Raw genomic sequence first — 7369 nt, forward strand, 5'->3', positions numbered from 1 at the left:
ACAAATGTGGAATGATTTACATCATGAAATTACCAGCCCTAAGGGATTGCCTTAGTGAAGTTGTTTTCCAAACACCAGAATACAGAAATCTAAACTATTTTAGAGACTGTTGACCTGGAGATTTGCATTTTTACGTATTTTTTAGAGAATCTCCTTCAACGGTTAACTGAAAACAAAATCAATCAAAATTTCTAAACTCTAAAAACAGAGAAAGAGATATTGAAAGCAACAAAAGAGACAAAACACCTTACCTACAGAGAAAACCAATTTGCATAACAGTGGGTATCTTATCAGAAATCACAGAAGTCAGAAAGAGTGGCACAACAGTTTTCAAGGACCGAAAGAAAAGAATTGTTAATTCTGAATTCTATATCCACAGAAAATATCCTTTAGAACTGAAGAAGAAATCAAGACATTTTCAGAGCAAAGAAAACTAAGATAATTAGCTGCTAGCAGAATTATCCTTTAAAAAATAGTTAAATTTCTCCAGATGGAAAGAAATGATAAAAGAAGAAATAATTGACATCAAGAAAGAAGAAAGAACATGGTAAGCAAAAAAAAAAAAAAAAAAAAAGGTAAAAACAATACATTTTCCTTTTCCTCTTGAGCTTTCTAAATTATGTTTAACAGTTGAAGCAAAAAGTGTAACATGACCGGGCACGGTGGCTCAGGCATGTAATCCTACCACTTTGGGAGGCCAAGGTGGGCAGATCATGAGATGAGGAGATCAAGACCAGCCTGACTAACATGGTGAAACCCCGTCTCTACTAAAAATACAAAAAATTAGCTGGGCATGGTGGCACACACCTGTAGTCCCAGCTACTCGAGAGGCTGAGGAGGGAGAATCACTTGAACCAGGGAAACGGAGGTTGCAGCGAGCCAAGATCACGCCACTACACTCAGGCCTGGGCAACAGAGTGAGACAATGTCTCAAAAAAAAAAAGAAAGAAAGAAAGAAAGAAAAAAGTATAACATGGTCCGATGTGGTTCGAAATGTATGTAGAAGAAATAATTTAAGACAATTATATTACAAGTAGGAGAGGCAAAGTGACAAAAAGGTAAAGATGACACACGTCACTTTAACTGATAAAATAATGATACCAGTACACAGTGATAAATTAAATAAATATCATGTAATACTCAGACAAATCACTAAAAGAGTTATATAAAGAGATCATTTAAAAACACTACAGATAGGCTGGGCACAGTGGCTCACACCTGTAATGCCAGCACTTTGGGAGGCTGAGGGGGATCACCTGTGGTCAGGAATTCGAGACCAGCCTGGCCAACATGGTGAAACCCTGTCTCTACTAAAACTACAAAAATTAGCTGGGCATGGTGGCGCATGCCTGTAATCCCAGCTACTTGGGAGGCTGAGGCAGGAGAAAAAAAAAATCAAAAAAACAAAACCACACACACACACAAACGCTACAGATAAATGACAATGAAATTCTAAAAAAGTATACTAGTAGTCCACAAAGAAGGCTTTAATAAATACATACATACATACATACATATCCCCAGAAAATGGCAGTAACAGGGTACAAATAGAAAACAAACTGCTAGATTTAAGCCCTAACATATCAATAATTACATTAAATGTAAATGGTGGAAAGGTACCAATTAAAAGACAGAGATTAACAGAGTAGATTAGAAAATATAATCCAACTACATGCTGTCTACAAGAAACTTATTTCAAATATAATTATACATACAGGTTGAAATTAAGCATATAAAAATATATAACATTCAAATGTTAATTAAAAGAAAGCAAAAGTGAGTATATTAATATAATATGAACTTTATTTATTTATCTTTTTTCTTTGAGATAGAGTTTCACTCTTGTCACTCAGACTGGAGTGCAATGGCGCGATCTCTGCTCACTGCAACCTCTGCCTCCAGGGTTCCAGTGATTCTCTTGCCTCAGCCTCCCAAGCAGCTGGAATTACAGGCATGTACCACCATGACCGGCTAATTTTTGTATTTTTAGTAGAGATGGGGTTTCACTATGTTGGCCAGGCTTGTCTCAAACTCCTGACCTCAGGTGATCTACCCACCTCAGCATCCCACGGTGCTGGGATTACAGGCGTGAGCTACCACGTCTGGCCTAATATAAGCTTTAGAACAAAGAAAAATTTTAAAAATCCACCAAGAAGGCATAACAATCCTAAATATGTATAAACCAAACAGAGTTGAAAATATGTAAAGAAAAAAAGAATTTTTAAAAAATAGACAAATCCACAATTACATTAGAGACTTCAACACTTCTCTCATAATAATCGATAGAACAACTAAACAGAAAATCAGCAAGGATGTTGAAGAACTCAAAATCATCTTCAGCTAACAGAATTCAGTCAACATTTAAAGAAGACTCCACACAAGAAAAGCAGAACACACAGAACACAGGTCAAGATGGAACATATCCTGGGCCATAAAACAAACCTCAAATTTAAAAGAATTAACTCACACAGTATGATCCCTGACCACAATGAAATCAAACTAAAAGTCAATCACAGAAAGACAACAGAAGAACATCCAAACACTTGGAAAATGAACAACACACTACTAAATAGTACACAGGACAAAGAGAAAGACTTAGTAGATATCAAAAAATAAATTAACCTGAATAAAAATGAAAGCACAATATACCAAAATTTTCAAGACAACCTAAAAAAACACTGAGAGAGAAATGTATACCACTAACTGCATACATTAGAAAAAGAAAAAAGTCTCAAGTCAGTCATCTAAACTTTTATTTGAAGAACACAGGTGGGGAAAAAAGCAAAATAAACCCAAAGCAAATAGACAAAAGATAACAATAAAAATAAGAACAAAATTCAATGAAACGGAACACAAACAAAAAAAGAAAAACAAACAAAAAGCTAGTTCCTTTAGATCAACAAAAGAAGACCTCTAGTAAGACTGAGAAATTTTAGGAAGAGAGATGACACAAATTACCAATATCAGGAATAAAAAGAGGATATCACTGTAGACTCTGCTGACATCAAAAGGATATGTTTTTGGATGATTTCCTTTAAAAAATTTAGCCGGGCTCGGTGGCTCACACCTGTAATCCCAGCATTTAAAAAATAACTAGCCATGCATGGTGGCGGGTGCCTGTAATCCCAGCTACTCGGGAGACTGAGGTAGGAGAATCGCTTGAACCGGGAGGTGGAGGGTGCAATGGGCCGAGATAGCACCATTTCACTCCAGCCTGGGCAACAAGAGCGAAACTCCGTCGCAGACTTTTTCTCCCCCTTGTAAGGTCGGAGCGTTCCCACTCAGGAAAAAACATTTCTCTACTCTAGGTTTATCCGGCCTCGCATCTCTCCCCAACTGGGCCCAGCCTCAGCCTATGCTGCAGAAATGTTTAAAGTCAAGCATGTAGAGAAGGAAAAAAAAAAAAAAAGGAAAGTGATGTGGAAATTAAAATAGCAGCTGCATAGCAATCTCAACATAGTGCTTAAAATGTGCATAAACGAGACTAGGAGTGCCCTGCGCTTTTGTGAAAACTTCATTTAGAAATAAATGAGAAAGAAGGTGGAGAGGAGCCGAGAACCAGCTGGTGGGGAAAGGGAAGAGGCAGGCTAGGGTTAAAAAATGAAGGAGGAAAAGCATCCTCAAGATTATTCAGAATATATATATATATAATATACATAGTATATACTAATAATATATAAGGATATATTATATCCTAATAATATAAGTAAATAATAATATATAACTTGTTAAATAATAATATAAATAAATATATTTTATAATTATATTATTATATAATATTAACATAACATATTATCAACATAATATTTTATATATCATATGTAGTATGATATATCCTAATATATAAAAATAATATTAGGATAAGGGAATACTATTGTTGTGGTAAATTGAGGAACGGACAGACTGATACGGGAGAACAGGAGGATATTTATTTTAAGGTAAGCAGCCACTGAGTGGATTAACATCCAAAAAGTTGAGCACTGGCCGGGCCTGGTGGCTCACGCCCATAATCCCAGCAATTTGGGAGCCCAAGGCTGGCAGATTACCTGAGGTCAGGAGTTCGAGACCAGCCTGGCCAACGTGGTGAAACCCCGTCTCTACTAAAAATACAAAAATTAGCCGGGCGTGCTTGCACACGCTTGTAATCCCAGCTACTCGGGAGGCTGAGGCAGAATTGCTTGAGCCCAGGAGGCGGAGGTGACATTGAGCCAATATCGTGCCACTGCACTCCAGCCTGGCCGACAGAGCAAGACTCTGTCTCAAAACAAAACAAACAAACGAAAAATGCTGAGCATTGAACAAAGACAGAGCAGGAGTTTTTATAAGCAAAACAAAGGCAGTTAATCATACAGTGCTTAACTTGTGGCCTTGCAGCTGCGTCAAAAGAAAAACAAAAACTGACTAAATACAGACATTTGTAAAACAGTTATGCTTAAGAAGCCAGGGAAAGGAGTAACAGTATAGGAATTTGCCTTTCCTTTTTTTCCCTTCAACCTTGTTCTTGGGTGGGGTGGGGGAAGGGCGTGTCTGGAACCCATTCCTTTGGCCTTGGCTTTTCGGAAAGTGTTATCTTGTAACTGTCCTTGAAGTGAGCTGCTAGGCAAACGAAAACTTGTTTCTTTTCTTTTTAACCCTTTCCTGTTACTTTTCTTGGAGTGAATGAATGCATATTTATTTTTAAATTTCTGCCTTACTATGAATAACTCTTTACACACAAACTTGACAATTTAGATGAGATAGACTAATTCCTTGAAAAACACAAATTAACACAACTAACTCAATATGCAATACATTTTTTATAACCCTGTAACTATTAAGGGAATTAAATTTGTAACATAATTAAAAAAAAAAATCAAGAATCTGGCCGGGCGCGGTGGCTCATGGCTGTAATCCCAGCACTTTGGGAGGCCAAGGCGGGCTGATCACCTGAGGTCAGAAGTTCGAGACCAGCCTGGCTAACATGCTGAAACCCCGTCTCTACTAAAGATACAAAAATTAGCTGGATGTGGTGGCAGGCACCTGTAATCCCAGCTACTTGGGAGGCTGAGGCAGGAGAATCGTTTGAACCTGGGAGGCAGAGGTTGCAGTGAGCCAAGATCGCACCATTGCACTCCAGCCTGGAGGCCAAGCGCAAGACTTCGTTTAAAAAAAAAAAAATCAGGAATCTTTGAATCCAAGAAAATTTCACTGAAGAATTCTAAGAAGTTCTTAAGGAGGCCAGGGGCGGTGGCTCATGCCTGTAATCCCAGCACTTTGGGAGGCCGAGGTGGGCGAATCATGAGGTCAGAAGACCGAGACCATCCTGGCTAATACGGTGAAACCCCGTCTCTACTGAAAATACAAAAAATTAGCCGGGCGTGGTGGCAGGGAGCCTGTAGTCCCAACTACTCGCTGGAGAATGGCGTGAACCCGGGAGGCGGAGCTTGCAGTGACACTCCAGCCTGGGCGACAGAGCGCGACTCCGTCTCAAAAAAAAAAAAAAAATGGTTAAAGAATTAAAACAAGGTCTACACAATCTATTCTGAAAAAAACAGAAGAGGACAAAAAACTTTCCATTTATTTATGAAGGTAATAGTATCCTGATGCCAAAACAAGGTAAATACAGTACAAAATAATGAGTATTGGTGCATAAATACTTACCAAAATATTATCAAATAGAATTCAGGAATATATAAGAAGCATTATACACCATGATCAAGTGGGGTTTATTCCAGAGACGTAAGACTAGGTAAATTTAGAAACAATCACTGCAATCCACCATATTAACAGGCTAAAAAATAAAATCACGTGATCATATCACAGTAGAAAAAGCATTTGTCAAACTTCAATAGCTACTCATGACAAAAAGTCTCAGAAAAATAGGAATAGAGAACAGCTAACACTGTACATCACGGTAAAAGACAGAATGTGTATTAGTCCGTTTTCACACTGCTATGAAGACACTACCTGAGACTGGGTAATTTTTTTTTTTTTTTAAGATGGAGTCTTGCTCTGTCGCCCAGGCTGGAGGGCAGTGGCCTCCTCTCGGCTCATTTCAACCTCCGCCTCCTGGGTTCAAGCAATTCTTCTGCCTCAGTCTCCCGAGTGGCTGGGACTACAGGCGCAGGCCACCATGCCCGGCTAATTTTTGTATTTTTAGTAGAGACAGGGTTTCGCCGAATTGGTCAGGCTGGTCTGGAACTCCTGAACTCATGATCCGCCCGCCTCTGCCTCCCAAAGTGCTGGGATTCCCGGCGTGAGCCACTGTGTCTGGGTAATTGATAAAGGAAATAGGTTTAACTGAGTCACATAGCTGAAGAGGCTTCGGGAAACTTACAATCATGGCGGAAGGGAAATGGGAAGCAAGGACCTTCTTTACGTGACAGCAGAAGAAGGAAGTATGAGCAAAAGAGGAACTTGCCAAACACTTATGAAACCATCAGATCTCATGAGAACTCACTCACTATCACCAGAACAGCATGGGGGAGGCCATCCCCATGTTCCAACTACCTCCCACCAGGTTTCTCCCACAAAGTCAAAGGAATTAAAATAAGTATTTAAAATCTAGGAGGGAAAAACAGTCTACCTGATTTCAAGACTATTTCATTACATTGTTGTATTCTTGTACTATTGTATTATTACTACAGTAATTAAGACTGTATAGTATTGGCAAGGAGATAGGCACGTGGTTAATAGAGAAAATGGAAAAATAAACCTACACAAATATTCTCAACTGGTTTTTGACAAAGTTGCCTAAGTAGTAATTCCATGGAAGAAAAATAAGTCTCATGCCTTCACAAAAGTGAACTTAAAATGGATCGCAGATATGAATATAAAATGTAAAACTATAAAACTTTGAGGAAAATATATGGAAGATAATATTTCCAATCTAGGGCTAGACAAATAATTTTACAGTTGACAGTGAAACATGATCCAGAGATCTTGTAAAAGCTGGTTCTTTTTTCCTCCTTTCCTCTCCTGCTATGTCAGTTGCTTTGGCTGGTACAGAGGCTGACCAAATAGAAATAGAAATAGAAATAAGAGAGCAGTAAAGGCAATGAATTAGGTCATGTTTTTACTTTTTATGTGACAAAGAAATGACAGAATTGGTGGCCAGGTGCAGTGGCTCATGCCTGTAATCCCAGCACTTTGGGAGGCCAAGGAGGGCAGATCACCTGAGGTCAGGAATTCAAGACCAGCCTGGTCAACATGGTGAAACCCCACCTCTACTAAAAATTAGCTGGGCATGGTGATGCGCGCCTGAAATCCCAGCTATTTGGGAGGCTGAGTCAGGAGAATCACCTGAACCCAGGAGGCAGAGGTTGCAGTGAGCCAAGATCACGCCACTGCGCTCCAGCCTGGGTGATAGAGTGAGACCCTGTCTCAAAAA

The sequence above is a fragment of the Pan troglodytes genome, chromosome 5, assembly GCF_028858775.2.
Source record: "Pan troglodytes isolate AG18354 chromosome 5, NHGRI_mPanTro3-v2.0_pri, whole genome shotgun sequence".
Classification (NCBI taxonomy): Eukaryota; Metazoa; Chordata; class Mammalia; order Primates; family Hominidae; genus Pan; species Pan troglodytes.